This window comes from Capricornis sumatraensis, chromosome 12 (genome assembly GCF_032405125.1).
Source record: "Capricornis sumatraensis isolate serow.1 chromosome 12, serow.2, whole genome shotgun sequence".
Lineage (NCBI taxonomy): Eukaryota > Metazoa > Chordata > Mammalia > Artiodactyla > Bovidae > Capricornis > Capricornis sumatraensis.
This window is the reverse complement of record NC_091080.1, coordinates 75375768-75393249: the sequence shown is the minus strand read 5'-3', so window position 1 is coordinate 75393249 and position 17482 is coordinate 75375768. Positions and strand designations below refer to the sequence as shown.

The following is a 17482-nucleotide window of genomic DNA, read 5'->3' as shown; positions in this document are numbered from 1 at the left end:
AAAAGAAATGCAAAAAAGCAAAATGGCTGTCTGGGGAGGCCTTACAAATAGCTATGAAAAGAAGAGAGGTGAAAAGCAAAGGAGAAAAGAAAAGATATAAGCATCTGAATGCAGAGTTCCAAAGAATAGCAACAAGAGATAAGAAAGCCTTCTTCAGTGATCAATGCAAAGAAATAGAGGAAAACAAAAGCATGGGAAAGACTAGAGATCTCTTCAAGAAAATTAGAGATACCAAGGGAACATTTCATGCAAAGATGGGCTCAATAAAGGACAGAAATGGTATGGACCTAACAGAAGCAGAAGATATTAAGAGGAGGTGGCAAGAATACAGAGAAGAACTGTACAAAAAAGATCTTCACGACCCAGATGATCACGATGATGTGATCACTAATCTAGAGCCAGACATCTTGGAATGTGAAGTCAAGTGGGACTTAGAAAGCATCACTATGAACAAAGCTAGTGGAGGTGATGGAATTCAAGTTGAGCTGCTTCAAATCCTGAAAGATGATGCTGTGAAAGTGCTGCACTCAATATGCCAGCAAATTTTGAAAACTCAGCAGTGGCCACAAGACTGGAGAAGGTCACTTTTCATTCCAATTGCAAAGAAAGGCAATGCCAAAGAATGCTCAAACTACCGCACAATTGCACTCATCTCACACGTTAGTAAAGTAATGCTAAAAATTCTCCAAGCCAGGCTTCAGCAATACGTGAACTGTGAACTCCCTGATGTTCAAGCTGGTTTTAGAAAAAGCAGAGGAACCAGAGATCAAATTGCCAACATCCACTGGATCATGGAAAAAGCAAGAGAGTTCCAGAAAAACATCTATTTCTGCTTTATTGACTATGCCAAAGCCTTTGACTCTGTGGATCACAATAAACTGTGGAAAATTCTGGAAGAGATGGGAATACCAGACCACCTAACCTGCCTCATGAGAAATCTGTATGCAGGTCAGGACACAACAGTTAGAACTGGACATGGAACAACAGACTGGTTCCAAATAGTAAAAGGAGCACGTCAAGGCTGTATATCGTCATCCTGCTTATTTAACTTCTATGCATAGTACATCATGAGAAATGCTGGAGTGGAAGAAACACAAGCTGGAATCAAGATTGCTGGGAGAAATATCAATAACCTCACATATGCAGATAACACCACCCTTATGGCAGAAAGTGAAGAGGAGCTAAAAAGCCTCTTGATGAAAGTGAAAGAGGAGAGTGAAAAAGTTGGCTTCAAGCTCAACATTCAGAAAACGAAGATCATGGCATCCGGTCCAATCACTTCATGGGAAATAGATGGGCAAACAGTGGAAATAGTGTCAGACTTTATTTTTGGGGGCTCCAAAGCCACTGCAGATGGTGACTGCAGCCATGAAATTAAAAGATGCTTACTCCTTGGAAGAAAAATTATGACAACCTAGATAGTATATTCAAAAGCTGAGACATTATTTTGCCGAGTAAGGTCCGTCTAGCCAAGGGTATGGTTTTTCCTATGGTCATGTATGGATGTGAGAGTTGGACTGTGAAGAAGGCTGAGCACTGAAGAATTGATGCTTTTGAACTGTGGTGTTGGAAAAGACTCTTGAGAGTCCCCTGGACTGCAAGGAGATCCAACCAGTCCATTCTGAAGAAGATCAACCCTGGGATTTCTTTGGAAGGAATGATGCTAAAGCTGAAGCTCCAGTACTTTGGCCACCTCATGCGAAGAGTTGACTCATTGGAAAAGACTCTGATGCTGGGAGGATTGGGGGCAGGAGGAGAAGGGGTTGACCAGGGATGCGATGGCTGGATGTCATCACGGACTCGATGGATGTGAGTCTGAGTGAACTCCAGGAGATGGTGATGGACAGGGAGGCCTGGCGTGCTGCGATTCATGGGGTCACAAAGAGTCAGACACGACTGAGTGACTGAACTGAACTAGAAGTAAATAGCTATCAAACTGAAGCAGAGTCCAAAGAAAAGTGGAAATAAAGACAGAAGTTTAGCAATGATTACTCTGGACCAAGTAGTATGATGGGATTATGTCTTTAAAATTCATAAGATGGACAAAATATATTATCTATAAAGATGTACAATTTTAGAGCTGGTCAGAGTGCAGATTCTGGAGCCAGGATACCTGCAGTCACATGCTGGTCCTGCTATTCACTGTCTACGTGGCCTTGGACACTCTTTCACCCGTCTATAATGAGTGGCAAACAATACCACATACCAAATAGGTTTGTTTTAAGGGTAAAATGGCATAAATTATATAGATCTTAGAACAGTGCCCATATATACCAAATGCATAATTAGCATTAGCCAGTTTTAGACCACATTAAGGAAGGCATGGTAACCCATTTCCAATATTCTTTTCTGGAGAATCCCCATGGACAGAGAAGCCTCCTGGGCTACAGTCCATGTGGTCACAAAGAATCGGACATGACTGAGCAACTTAGCACAAACACAGTACAGACCACATTACCTGTCTCCTGAGAAACCTGTATGTAGATGAAGAAGCAACAATTAGAACTGGACAAGGAACAATGGACTGCTTCAAAATTGGGAAAGGAGTACATCAAGGCTGTATATTGTCACCCTGCTTATTTAACTTATATACAGAGTACATCATGTGAAATATCAGGTTAGATGAATCACATACTGGAATCAAGATTGTGGGGAGAAAATTAAAAACCTTAGATATGCTAGTGATACCACTTTATGGCAGAAAGCAAAAAGGAACTAAAGAGCCTCTTAATGAAGGTGAAAGAGAAAAAGCTGACTTAAAACTCAACATTCAAAAACTAAGGTCACGGCATCTGGTCCCATAATTTCGTGGCAAATAGATGGGGAAAAAGTGGAGGCAGTGACAGATTTTATTTTCTTAGACTCCAAAATCACTGTGGATGGTGACAGCAGCCATGAAATTAAAAGACATTTGGTTCATGGAAGAAAAGTTATGACAAACCTAGACCACATATTAAAAAGAAGAGACATCACTTTGCTGACAAAGGTCCGTCTAGTCAAATCTATAATTTTCCCAGTAGTCATGCACAGATGTGAGAGTTGGACGAAGAGTTGATGCTTTTGAATTGTGGTGCTGGAGAAGACTTATGAGTATCCCTTGGACCACAGGAGATCAAATCAATCAATCCTTAAGGAAATCAATCCTGAATTTTCACTGGAAGAACTGATGCTGAAGCTGAAACTCCAATACTTTGGCCACCTGATGTAAAAAGCTAAGTCACTGGAAAATGTTCTGATGCTGGGAAAGACTGAGGGCAGGAGGAGAAAGGGGGTTGCGGAGGATGAGATTGTTAGATAGCATCACCAACTCAATGGATATGAATTTGAACAAATTTTGGGAAATAGTGAAGGACAAGGAACCCTGGCATGCTGCAGTCCATGGGGTTACTAACAACTGGACACAGCTTAGCCAGTGAACAATAACAACAAATATTATAAAGAAGTGTAAAAGAGAAGTACAATGTGGGTCACATGAATGATTTTAGTTTCTAGTAGTCACAATAAAAGAGTGAAAAGAAACAGATGAAGTTAATTTTACTAGTATGTTTTATATAATCCTTCTTGGGTTAAATTGTGTTCTCCCAAAATTCACGTTTAATTCCTAACTCTCAGTAGCTTAGAATGGGACCTTATTTGGAAACAGGGCTTTTGAAGACATAAATTAGTTAAATTAAGATGAGGTTATATGGAAAAAGAGCAGGCCCTAATCAATATGATTGATGCCCTTATAAGTTATGGAAGTTTGAACACCGATAAGAGCCCAGGAAGAATGCTATATGAAGATGAAGGCAGACACTAGATGATGCTTCCACAAAGCCCAGGGATGCCAAGGACTGCCAGCAAACCACTTTCCTTCTCCACCAGAAGCCAGGAGAGAGACGTGGGACAGATTCCTCCTGTGAGTCTGTAGAAGGAACCAACCTTGTCAACAACCTGACCTCAGATTTCTAGACTCCAGAAATGTGAGGCAATGAATTTCTGAGCACTCAGTTTGTGGTACAGAAGCCCTGAAAAGCTAAAACAGTACAATATAGCCAAAATATCATAATTGTAGTATGTAATCAATGTAAGGTATCATAAATGAAACTTTTTCATTTTTTTTATCATACAAAATCTTCAAGATCTGGTATATAGTTTACCCAACAGCACATCTCAGTCCATACTAGTTACATTTCAAGTGGTCAATATCAACTCATGACCAGTGGTTCCCAGATTCGACAGTGATGCCTTAAACAATCCATGGTGTTAAAACTCAAATTCCACTCTTTGACCACAGAGTCAAAGACCACACAATTTCTTAAACTGATAACAAACATGTTAGTTGATGTTGAGATTACTGTTTTCCTGATTACCAGTCTCCAGGTCTGTTCATCCAATCTGTTTTTACCTTTTTTTCTAGCCAGCCTATTATGCAAAACTTTCTTACTCCCACTGCTTTTCTGTCACATCTGTCTATAAAAAGCCCTATCACTGAATCCATCCAATCATCATTCTCCTCCAATCCCATTCTCAAGTTATAGTACACTGCAAGGAGAAAAAAAAAAAAAATCACACAACATGAGAACTGGCATTCTAAACATTCAGTCTTTTATCTTGGTTTAGTCTTCAATATCAAGACCTCATGGGCCAGCCAAGAGCAACTCTTCATCTACAACCATGATTCCAGCTCCCTTCCTGTCTCTGAAGAAGCAAGACTTGCTCTTTTGTCCTAGATTCAGCAGTCTACTCAGTCTCCACCCACATCTGCAGGATCCACATTACAGCAATAGCTTCTCTGGGCTTTTATCTTCAATCAATGGCTCTCCTTCTAATGCTGCTATGCCAGGAGCCAGACGGGAGATCCCACCCATGACAAGGTCATGTGGAAGAGATCTGATAAGCAAGGCTTCAGGCCTCGAGGGACCCCACCTCCTGGACCTGCTCGAGCATCTTACCCCAAAACCAGAATCTGTCTGTCTTACTATTTCATGTCTTTCACCAACTTTTCTGACATTAACAGGGGGCTATCCCTGACCACCTTTCTCTGGAAAAATCAACTTAGGGCTCTAGCTAATAAGTCTCCTGGACATGACAGGAGTATTTCAATTTAAACCCCTCTGATGGCTTTCTAGCTTGCCTGACAGGTTTGTCCAGACTCTTGCAGCTACACATATGATTGCTCACAGCCTCCCAACTGTGAGAGGCACAGGAAGCCTAAAACATAGAGCCTTTCAAAGAGTTAAAAACTATTAGAGTAGTGCTGGTGTAAGATTTCATTATTGGGCCAATGCTTGTTGCTAAGTTCCCATATCTCTTATCCACTGTGCACCTGGGAGTGTATTATTTAACATAGTTGGAATGTAAGAAAAATAAGTTGTAAGCCTTGAAATTAACCACATCAGACCTTTGAGCTAACTGGTTCTATTCTTGTAACTCACTACACCTTTGCTCTGTGAGAAATGTAACTCTGTTTAGCATTTTCTGAGGCTGACATAGATGAGAAATATTAAAAAAAAAAATAAAATTTTCAAGGGAAAATAAGTTTTCTGGTTGAGCAGCCTTTATCAAAAGAGGGCCATAAAATGTTCACAGGCCTCCAAGGCCAGAAGATAATGTATACAACATTGTTTGTGGGAAAGGTATGCAGAAAAAATCCTGGTTTCGATAAGGGCAAAACTGCTGGAATGTTTGGGCTGATTCTGCATGACCTGACATCTTTCATTTCCCTCTATGTACAAGTCAAGGTATAAAAGTCCCTTTTGAAAATAAAGTTATGGGCCTCGCTTACCGAAGAAGCTTGGTCTCCCCGCGTTTTTTTTCTCTCTTTCTTTCTTTCTCTCTCTTACTCTCTTTTTCAGGCTGATCCCTTGGAGCATAGAGGCTCTCTGTGTTCACTTATCTGCCTTGGCTTCTAAGACCTGAACAGGGAGGCGCTCTGCGTCTTCACTCCCTCAGGAGACCAGGAGGGCGCCTACGGCCTCCGTGAACAGAAAAAGTTCCTTGTCTCGGGGCTTTATTGGCTTTCTGTGTAAAACAAGGAATATCAGCCTCTTTCTGTCCTCTATTCCTCTCTCATTCATTCATTCGCCAATGCCATTTCTCCTGAGGGTTCCCCTAGATCCTGCAGGGGCTGGACCCCGGCACTCCTATATCCTCATAATAGAACATGGTGAAAATCAAACTCTTCCTATAACCTGATGTCCCATCTAATTCCTCTTCCCTTTTCACTTCCACTCTGACTGTCATCTGGTTTTCACTTCTATCCTTTTTCTCTCTGGTATCACCAACCACCTCCATATCACCAAGTTCCACAGATGCTCACTGTATGTATCTTTATAGAACTTTCTGCAGCGGTTGACCACATCATCATTCTTGGAACTCTTTTTTCCTGGGCTTCTGTGCCATCACTCCCCTCTGGTTCCCCTCACCTATCTCTGGCTACCCTTCTTGGTCTCTTCATGTATTGTTTTTCTTCTACTGGATCCCAAACCAGGTGTGTGTTGTTTCTGGTTTTATTTATCCTCAAGCCTATGGTTTCTTCACTATATTTACCTTTCTCCTTTCCTTAATGAACTTTTTTTTTTACTTTACTTATTCTCATACACTTTATAATACTCCAAATACCTGTAGTGTGAAGGTATTAAGACAGGGGTGTTAAGGAAAAAATGAGCTAAATTTCTTAAGCTTAACATGCCACCTAATATAAAGTTTATAGTAGTTTTTTTTAATATACTTGCTAATGGAAAGCCTTAAGAAAATGCCATTTGTACTCATCTCTGATGTAAGATGGACTCAAACTTAGTATTTCTTCAGATTTTTTTTTTTTACTTTCTTGAATTACCATCTTATATTTTTTTTATTTCTCAAAGAATAAAAGACCTGCAATTTAAGTCATTCGTTCATTTTCTTTGCTGAGTCTCAACTTATCTGTGGACTAATAACCTAAAAGTGGATTTATTGTTTTTCAGAAAAATGAAAACTAGGGAAATAGGAACATTTAGGTATAGATATTATGTTTTTCCTTTTTAAGGCATCACTTACTTTCAAAAATAATATAGTCTCTGTTTACAAAAAGATTTTTAAACTCACTCATTTTAAATTTTAAAACTCACCTCTACATTTAGGCAATAACTAACAAATTTAGAAATGTCCATTGTAAATCAAATAAAAAGAATAAAGGAGCTTGGAAATAGATGAATAAGGAAAAATACAAATATTCAAAAATTAGAGAAACAGATAAGACACATCACATTTTGTTTATTTATCAGGCTAGTCCTGAAGTTAGAGAAACAAAGCTCCAGAAGTTGAAAGCCTGGTCCCTAGGTGAGCGCCTCCTCCTCATACTTGCTCTAATCCATTTGAACTTTGCTTTTTAATCTATCTAAAGGCAAATGAAATCGCTTCTGGGCTCTGGTGTTTTTCTACCTTCTCCTCTTGTCATGAAATGTTCCTTTCTTTCTCTGCCTATTGATTTATTGGAAGACTACAGTCTACTAAGACAGGAGGTGAGCCCATCTTCTCAGCTGTCAGCTATCAGTCATCACTGGTAGAAGGGCATCACAGAAGGAGAGAGAGAGAGCTTTCTTCACAGAGGAATTCTGTGACTCCTGCCCTTGCCCCAATCCAAGGTGTGCTTATTCCTTCATGGTCTCTGGAATACAAAATCCAATTTAGGTACCAGAACTAAATTGGACTTTTGGAGTCAAAATTGTTTCCTTCACCAGAGCAGCAAAGGTCTTCTGAATTCTTTTGGCTGGCAGGTACTTTTTCTCACCACCTCCATTTCCTCTTAATCTCAGCAGTAAGGTCTGGGGTCATGATGTTCTAATACTCTTCCATCTATATCAGTATTTCCTGGCCCTTTTCTGGTTTTGCCTTCTGTTCTGGGCTATTTTCAAGCTGTTATAGCTTGTCTTGAACTATACCACCAATTCTTTCTCTTTCCAGATTCATAAACTCTTATGGTTTCTGCATCTTTCCATTCTGTAAGATTATACTTGTCCACAGTCATCAGGCACAATGGTAAAAAAAAAAAAGTTGCACTGTTCCTTGAGAATTTCTCCTTTCATAAAACACTGAATATTTTAAGGTCACCATTCGTACTTAATACATAAATTTCAAGTCTCAAGCATGAATTTATCCCTCATTCTTTTAGAGGAAGAGTTATTTAAGCATGAACCTACATAGAAATCTAAATATACTTTATGAAAAGCACAAATTTCTTACTCCCAAATCCAATCTTAAAATTGTCTTAATCCTTTGATATTCTCCTGTCATTCTCAGTTTCCAAGAAAGAGGTAAGAGAATTTTCTACATTATAACTGCCCCATTACCCTGCCCATACAGACCTCAACTTTCCCACAACATATTCAAGATGTGGTTTTCTGAATAATTCATTCCATTAATTTAAATTAATGAATAAGTCTTTACTATAAGACATACTCATTAATTTAAAAAGAAATCTTTTCAGTCTGAATTTTAGCAGCAAAACATGATAGTGAGAAATATACTTGGTATACTATTAGAGATCATCCTACCACAACCCACACATTTCTACTTATTTATATTGTACTCATGATAATAAAATGCCATGATGTATTTATTATAATCACAGAACATGAATTATTTAATGGCAATCAGAATTTGTTTTAAAAGGATAGACACACATACATGTATGTGCATATATGTATATATACAAAAACACATGTGAAATGAATTGAAGTGAATTTGTTCAGTTGTGTCTGACTCTTTGCGACCCCGTGGACTGTAGCCCACCAGGCTCCTCCATCCATGGGATTCTCCAGGCAAGAATACTGGAGTGGGTTGCCATATCCTTCTCCAGGGGATCTTCCTGACCCAGGGATTGAATCCAGGTCTCCTGCATTGCAGGCAGATGCTTTAACCTCTGAGCCACCAAAAACACATAGACATATCTATATACATGCATACATACATAGTGTGTATATAGTGTATACACACATGTAAGTATATATACACATAATTATCTATGTTTTAAATGAAAATAGAACTTCCATATTACAAGGTTTATAAATCATATACTTAGTTGACATATTTGGCACAGTCATCAAATTTAATAAAACTATAATAAAACTATTTCTATCAAAATTATAAAGAAGGCAAATACTTGTAAAAATATGATCATTCACATTGCAAGTGCTAACCAATGCAATTAAAAATAAGAATAAAATCAAAGTATAAATACTGACAAAATTGAAAAAAAATTATTTTAAGGTATGTTATTGTACTGTTTGAAAATCCCAAATGCCTAAAAAATACAGAATCTGTAACACTGTTAAATGTAAATATAAGTAAATTGCATAAATCTAACAGTAACAATAACCAAAAAATGAAATAAACACTAAAAATGTACAGAAACTATAATGAAGAAAACTATAAAACTACTGAGGGAAGATAAAGACTCACATAAAGGCAGAGATATCATCTTCTTCTCGAATAGGAAGACTACATTGTAAAGATGTCAGTTTCTTCCCTAAATGAAACCTATAAATTTAATACAATCCCAAGGGGGGTGGAAAATATGAAATTGATATAATAATTCTAAAGTGTATCTGCTAGTATAAAAGTCTGAATACCTTCATCAATGCATCAGTGTGGAGGAAAAAAACAGGCAATTCAGTAGGTACCACTGGGAAAGTATTAAGTAACTTGAAAAATACAAAGCCGAAACTCCACTCTACAGCCTTCACAATAATACATTCCAGATAAATAAAACACATAAAATAAGCATAATGCTGCTGCTGCTGCTAAGTCACTTCAGTCATGTCCGACTCTGTGTGACCCCATAGACGGCAGCCCACCAGGCTCCCCTGTCCCTGGGATTCTCCAGGCAAGAACCCTGGAGTGGATTGCCATTTCCTACTCCAATGCATGAAAGTGAAAAGTGAAACTGAAGTCCCTCAGCCATGTCCGACTCTTCGCAACCCCATGGATTGCAGCCTACCAGGCTCCTCCCGCCATGGGATTTTCCAGGCAAGAGTGCTGGAGTGGGGTGCCATTGCCTTCTCCGAAGCATAATGCAATTATATAATAAAGGTATTAAAGCAAATACTCAGTGGCATTTTAATTGCCAGGAAAAAAAAAAAACAGATATTATAAAGAAAAAATCTTGACTGGACAAACATGTCAAGCAACAGGTGGATATTTAAATATAATAAGACATAACTCTGAAATGTATAGTTTAAAAAGTCATGCACAGGTATTTACATTAACTAGGATAAATCTTTAGGGTGACAGGAGCAAATAAGCAGACGGAGATTACTGGAGAGATAAATACCAAAGGTCAATATCTCTGAAATTCATAATTATATACAATTTATATTTTCATTTTTACATTTCTATTGCTGCAAATTTCTAAATGGATTTATATTAGGCTTATATGCAAAAGAAAAAAATTCTTTCTTTTTGCCAAAATTAAGAGTTAAGCGTTCAAGTCTTGTTTCTCCTATTAGTGGAAATCAACTCTGGGCAAGCCACTTTTCTTGTGTCTCAATATATTCATCTTTCAATCTAACCCAAAGTCTTAATTAACTCTAAAATTCTAACTTGAGGGAGTAGTATCATATGCACACAAAGGGATATAAACAAACTACACATTCTGTTACAAAAAGACATGGGGAATGAGGGAGAACCAGCACCAAGGTTCTTGCAGGCACTGAAGTAAATGTTGGTGCCCCAAGGATTGTAAAGTGGCGAGACTGCTGTTGTGACCAAGCCATTCTTTGTCTGTCCAACCTAATCATATGCATCTGTTAAATGGAACACTCTTCTTAACAATGCAATCTATCCCTATACTACTCTTCAACATTATTTAAGCCCTACAGCCATCATTATGTCCATATAATCGGTAATATTGGTAAAGCAAACTATATTAATTTCAAGCTCCAGCAAAAACACAGAAAGAGATCAGTATTTATCGAGTGAAATAAAGAAAGTAGAGAAAAAATTATTACTCTCAAAAGGGTGAAGAAGGTAACATAAACAACAGAGTGTACCTGATTGGAAGAGTGAGCTAAATTAGGTGATTTGTTTTAAAAGCAGTTCCTAGATTTATAGGACTTTGGTAAACATTTATTTTTTATCTAATTCAACTACAGGTATAAACTCTGTTCATGTCAAGGTTATAGAAGGAAAAAGGAAATGATTCTGCCACAAATCAGCTGTACAACCTAAGCTAGTATCTTATCCTCTCTCTCAGTCTTAGTTTCTTTAACCACTAAGAAAAAGTGAAAACACTCATTGGGATAGACAACTTCAAAGATAACTTGCCATTTGATTCTATGTTGCTGTGTCTTTTTCAAAACCAGATCTTTTTTTTTATACTTCCTAAAGTATCTTATGCCTAGTTGACCTTAGAGATTTTAGAAATAGATTAAATTGAATAATAATAAGACATTTGCTTTAAAATATTAACAAAATATACCATTAGGAGATGTCATGATTCCAAAAGTGAGGTCTGAAGGAACCCAATAAATGATGTCTTCATTCCTTACCCAAATTTGACACTGAAGATGAAGCTCCAATACTTTGGCCACCTAATGCAAAGAACTGACTCATTGGAAAAGACCCTGATGCTGGAAAAGATTGAAGGCAAGAGGATAAGCGGACAACAGAGGATGATATGGTTGGATGGCATCACTGACATGAATTTGAGCAAGCTCTGGGATTTGGTGATGGACAGGGAGACTTGGTGTGCTAGAGTCCATGGGATCACAAAGAGTTGGACAGGACTGAGCAATTGAACTGTTACTGATACTATTGTCTCTCAGAGGATGGCATTCTTATTTTCCTACAAAATTGAGAGATACACATTGGCGGCAAATCCAATCACGAATTCTCATTTACAGCACTTTCCTTTTCCTTCCTGCATAATCAAAACTTCTTAACCTTCTTTTGTATTTGAGTTCCATATTTCTAGCACTTTAGGATTAGTTGAATGTAAGCTCCATGCTAGACCATGGTGGCTGTAATCACTAACTTTCCCCAGGACACTACTAAAAAAGAAACCCGTTTTTGTTTGTTTGCTTGTTTTTTGTATAGTTTGCTATACAGTTGACCCTTTTTGGTTTTCTATTTTAAATACAGCAGTGTGTAACTGTCAAACTCCCAGTCTATCTCTCATTGTAAACCAGAAATGTATTCTCGAAGTCTGTGAGGCTGTTTTTGTTTTGTAAATAAGATCAATTATTTCATTTCTTTTAGATTCCACATATAATGATTCCATGTGACTTTTGCCTTTCTCTGTGTGATTTACTTCACTTACTATTTTAATCTCCAGTTCCAACCATGTTGCTGCAAATAGCGTTATTCAATTATTTTCATGGCTGAGTAATACTCCATTGTAAACATGTACCACATCTTCTTTACCCTTTTACCTGTTGATGGACATTTAAATTGCTTCCAAGTCTTGGCTATTGTAAACAGCGCGGCAGCGAACACTGGTGTGCATGTATCCAGAAACCTACTTTTGAAAATATTATCACACATGTACCAACCACAGAAATGCCTCTTCAGAGCCCTAAGCAGGAGATGTAGATAGTCTTTCTCAAGCTTGTGACCTGGGGTGCTAAGTGAGGACAAAGCCCTCTGCCGTGATCCTCCAATGATCCCTATTTTAAAAGTGCTTCATTGTTCCAGGAGTTAAGTAGCTTTCCCTTTCACTATATATTTTCCTACAATCTGGACTATGTCTCTAAAATTTTCTTTCTCTGTGCTGCTTTTTACTTTTTTCAGGATGACTCACCTAAGTTTTAAATGATTTTCTTTGCTTTGAAGTTGGCCCCTTTCCTTCTCTAACTCAGGTAGGGCAGCACTCCTTGCTGTGTTCAAGAGTCTTCTTTCCATTTTATTTCCCTTTGTTTTCTGGCCCAGATATTTTATTTTCTAATATAACCCTCTCGTTTTCATCTCCTGTAATGAGATTAAGTCAAGAAGTACTGAGAATAACAAAAGTATCCTTTGAACAGCTAACCCAAGATTGGATTCAAACTATCATTATCTTGCCTAGATCCCCTCTAATGAGCCTCTCTCTCTTGCTGCTCCCCTTAGAATCCTAATTCTATGTATCTCTTGGGTTTATTCCCTAAAGACATAGAAGATTGCTAGCATGACTTACAATGACTGTGTCACCTTGCACATGAATCATCTAACACCTCTCTGATCATTTCACACCACTATTGTCTTCCTCTCTTCAACATGCCCAGATTTTTATACTTATTTAACACAGCTGACATAATCTCAGGAGTCCTAATACAATCTTTTAAGCTTCAGCATTTTTCTCACATTGTAAAGATTTTTCATTTTCTATTTGTGTTCTTATGTTCTCTGCTGAGCAAATATTTTAAAACTCCAACTCAGAAGTAAAATTGAAAATTTCTTAAGGAAAAAAGAAATCTGTGGTTACAAAGTCCAGGGTGAGAGAGAACGACAGCACAAAGCTTTTTGGTCAACAGTCGAAAGTATAAGGACAGATGTCACTTCACAGATGAAAGTATAAGCACCAATAAGGTACAGCTGACAAATTAAAACATATAGATTGAAGATGTATAATTAATGTTCTGATATATGTATAAATTGTGAAATAATCACCACAGTATTAATCACCTCACATACTTAATACGTTTTTGGGGTGAGAACACTTAAAACCTACTCTCCCAACAAGGTTAACTGTACAATACCGTATTACCAACCATAGTTACACTGCCATAGACACTCAGAACTTATTCATTGTGCATATCTGAAATCTGTACCCCCAGGCCCCAGGCCCCAGGCCCTGGGCAACCACTTTCTACTCTCTTTTGAGGTTTGGCTTTAAAAGGCCACCTCTCAAGAGCTCCTTTACCCTTTTAGATTAATTGCTCCAGTTGGCTCTCTGAAATTTTGTCTTAGACTTTATTATACTTAGTGTTTGTGATTTACAAAAACCTAATGGATCGTCATTTCCTACTACCCCCTGGATGAACTTTTAAGAGGTTAGTTTCACCTCCTTTGCTTTTCTCACCATCTCAATTCCCTTTCATCACTTTCCAATTGGTTCTCTAAGCTGCCAGCAGTTCTCTTTAACAAACTCTCTCTCTCCTTCCAGCTGAATCAGCCTATCTTCTCCCCTTTCATTCTATTCTCTCACTATTATTGCCCTGATAATAAAACTGATGTGAGTTTTCCGAACTCTCTGATTCCTCCTTGAATCCCTCAACAATTCTCATGTATCTAGAAACAATCACAGGAGTTTTTAATTACCAGTTCCTTCATGTTGTCCTAAATTTAGTAAAAGGACTTGAAACTTCTCCCTTAGCATTGCCCATCCTCAAAGATTTTACAGCTAGCACTGCTCTGTTTTGCTCAGTGACATGTAGTTCCTGGTTGCCTTCAGATTTTTTTATTTACTGACGCACTATTTGTTTTGAGTACTAAAACACACATTTTTAATATGTTCATGCCTGTTTGCCACTTGACTGCAATACCAGGCTTGAATTGAGCCTGTGTATTCAGTTCACACCAGCAGCCCACGTTCTCTAGCCTCCTAAATAGTTGCTGCTAAGTCGCTTCAGTCGTGTCCGACTCTGTGCGACTCCATAGATGGCAGCCCACCAGGCTCCCCCGTTCCTGGGATTCTCCAGTCAAGAACACTGGAGTGGGTTGCCACTTCCTTCTCCAATGCATGAAAGTGAAAAGTGAAAGTGATGTCGCTCAGTCATGTCTGACTCTTAGCGACCCCATGGACTGCAGCCTACCTGGCTCCTCTGCCCATGGGATTTTCCAGGCATGAGTACTGGAGTGGGGTGCCATTACCTTCTCCTAAATGGCTAGTGCTTTTTAAAAGACATATCCTGCTTACTCGCCAGAATAGAAACAGTCACATATATTTAATCAAAAACCACAAAATAGAGCATTAAGCTCTACAGGCAGCTGCTGCTGCTGATGCTGCTAAGTCGCTTCAGTCGTGTCCGACTCTGTGCGACACCATAGATGACAGCTCACCAGGCTCCCCCATCCCTGGGATTCTCCAAGCAAAAACACTGAAGGGGGCTGCCATTTCCTTCTCCAATGCATGAAAGTGAAAAGTGAAAATGAAGTCCCTCAGTCGTGTCCAATTCTTCGCGATCCCATGGACTGCAGCCTACCAGGCTCCTCTGCCCATGGGATTTTCCAGGCAAGAATACTGGAGTGGGGTGCCATTGCCTTCTCCGATGTCTTACTGAGGGTCATTCAATAAAGTAACTTCTTGACCTCCTTTCTTTTCTCCTCTCAAATCTCCCCCAGAGGAGGAAATGTGGATTTTCAGATTAGAAAATTTCAGAGCAGTACTGGTCACGGATGACTCAGTTGTTTTTTTCCTCACCCACTGTTTGGCAGCAGGTCTGCCCACAAAAAGCATGCTCTTCCATTCTGTGAAGTAGAGAAGGAGGTGCTCCTATGGGGAGATCTGATACTGTTCAGAGCAATCATTGCAACTGGAACTAAATGTACTGAGTCTTTCCACTGCGAGGGCAAACTGTTAGCAAACTTACTTGGCTCAAAGACCAAAGTTCCTAAATTCATCTGTATCAGTAATAAGACTACATTATAATTTTGTGGCTTTATCTCTAAATTGCTTCTAAACCTGTGTAGAATGAGGAGAGAAAGACAAAGTGTTATTATTTATTGAGCACCTTAGACCTAATTCTGTTTTCTCTAATCACCTACAAATAACAAGCAAGCATACATCCACTATTTAAGTACTCCATGAAATCTTATCTGAAAAATAATCCTTAGAGGTTGCCTTTCAATGTTACTATAAAATCTGAGTAGATGGTAGGCTTCCAAAGAGGCTAAGCAGTTTCTATAATATCAATAATATTGGAAAGAAGCCCTAAAAAATGAACCTGAACACATTTTCTAATTTTTGAAGTGTGTCTATTGTTATTTTTGTTTTTAATACAAATATACCTACAAGGAGTCACTAATGGATTCCTAATGCTTGAATGAGTATATTGGATCAAGATCTCCTTAGAGAGGGCAAAACTATCTGGCAAGATAGGTGGTCATTAAAAAGGGTCACAGAAAGGTAAAAATGAGGTGGAGAAAATACACATCCCAAACTTTACAAGGTGGTTCACCAGATACCACAGGATTTTCCTTAACACATACTATAACTACAAAGTCATTTTTGCGTGAATGTACTGTTTTCCAACTCAAATGCCAAAAAAAAAAAAAAAGATTGGAAACAATAAGCAAAGGTAACACAAGGAGATGGTAGGTGTTGCAACAGGGCATCAGAGGGCAGAGACACTGAAACCATACTCACAGAAAACTGGTCAATCTAATCACACTAGGACCACAGCCTTGTCTAACTCAATGAAACTAAGCCATGCCCGCGGGGCAACCCAAGATAGGCGGGTCATGGTGGGGAGGTCTGACAGAATGTGGTGCACTGGAGAAGGGAATGGCAAACCACTTCAGTATTCTTGCCTTGAGAACCCCATGAACAGTATGAAAAGGAAAAATGATAGGATACTTAAAGAGGAACTCCCCAGGTCAGTAGATGCCCAATATGTACCAGAGATCAGTAGAGAAATAACTCCAGAAAGAATGAAGGAATGGAGCCAAATCCATTCTGAAGGAGATCAGCCCTGGGATTTCTTTGGAAGGAATGATGCTAAAGCTGAAACTCCAGTACTTTGGCCACCTCATGAGAAGAGTTGACTCATTGGAAAAGACTTTGATGCTGGGAGGGACTGGGGGCAGGAGGAGAAGGGGACGACAGCGGATGAGATGGCTGGATGGCATCACTGACTCGATGGACATGAGTCTGAGTGAAGTCCGGGAGTTGGTGATGGACAGGGAGGCCTGGCGTGGTGCGATTCATGGGGTAGCACAGAGTCAGACATGACTGAGCAACTGAACTGAACTGAACTGAACTGAACTGAACACAAGGAGGTCTGGGTTCCCACTGACATTTTTTAACTTTCTTGGAATTTCTTTCTGTATGAACAGCTTCTAAGGCCTAGTTTCCTTTGAAAAATTATATATTCCTTCCTGGATGTTTTAGATATCAAATGTATTTGGCCTTTCTTACAAGGAAGACACTCTGATGGGATGAAAGGAGAGTTAAGTTCACAATCATGAGGTCTGAGTTTCTATCCTACAGGAAGTTTCTATCTAGAAATCTTAGGTTCCTCCTCTATAAATAAGGGGTCTGCACAAAATGATTCCAATAATACTCCCAGCTGTGACCTGCTTTACTGCCAAATAAATGATTTATTTACACGAAGATGTAATACCTAAGAAGATGACCGCAAAAACAACAGAACAAAACAACAAAACCACCCGAGCTCATAGATGCAGAAAATGGATTTGTAGTTTCCAGAAGTGGGACAGCAAGGGGCAGGGAGTGGTGAATGAATGTGTGGAGGTCCAAAGGTACAAACAAAGTTATAAAATAAGTCAAGGTGATGTAATGTATTTACAGTATGGTGACTGTGGT

At 38.8% G+C, this 17482-nt stretch overlaps 1 protein-coding gene across 1 annotated transcript in view; it reads right to left on the bottom strand.

Moving 5' to 3' along the window:
- GPC5 (glypican 5) overlaps positions 1-17482 on the bottom strand; it is a gene marked incomplete at its 3' end in the record, with an annotated part of 835169 nt that overhangs the window by 602409 nt on the left and 215278 nt on the right. The window lies entirely within an intron of this gene.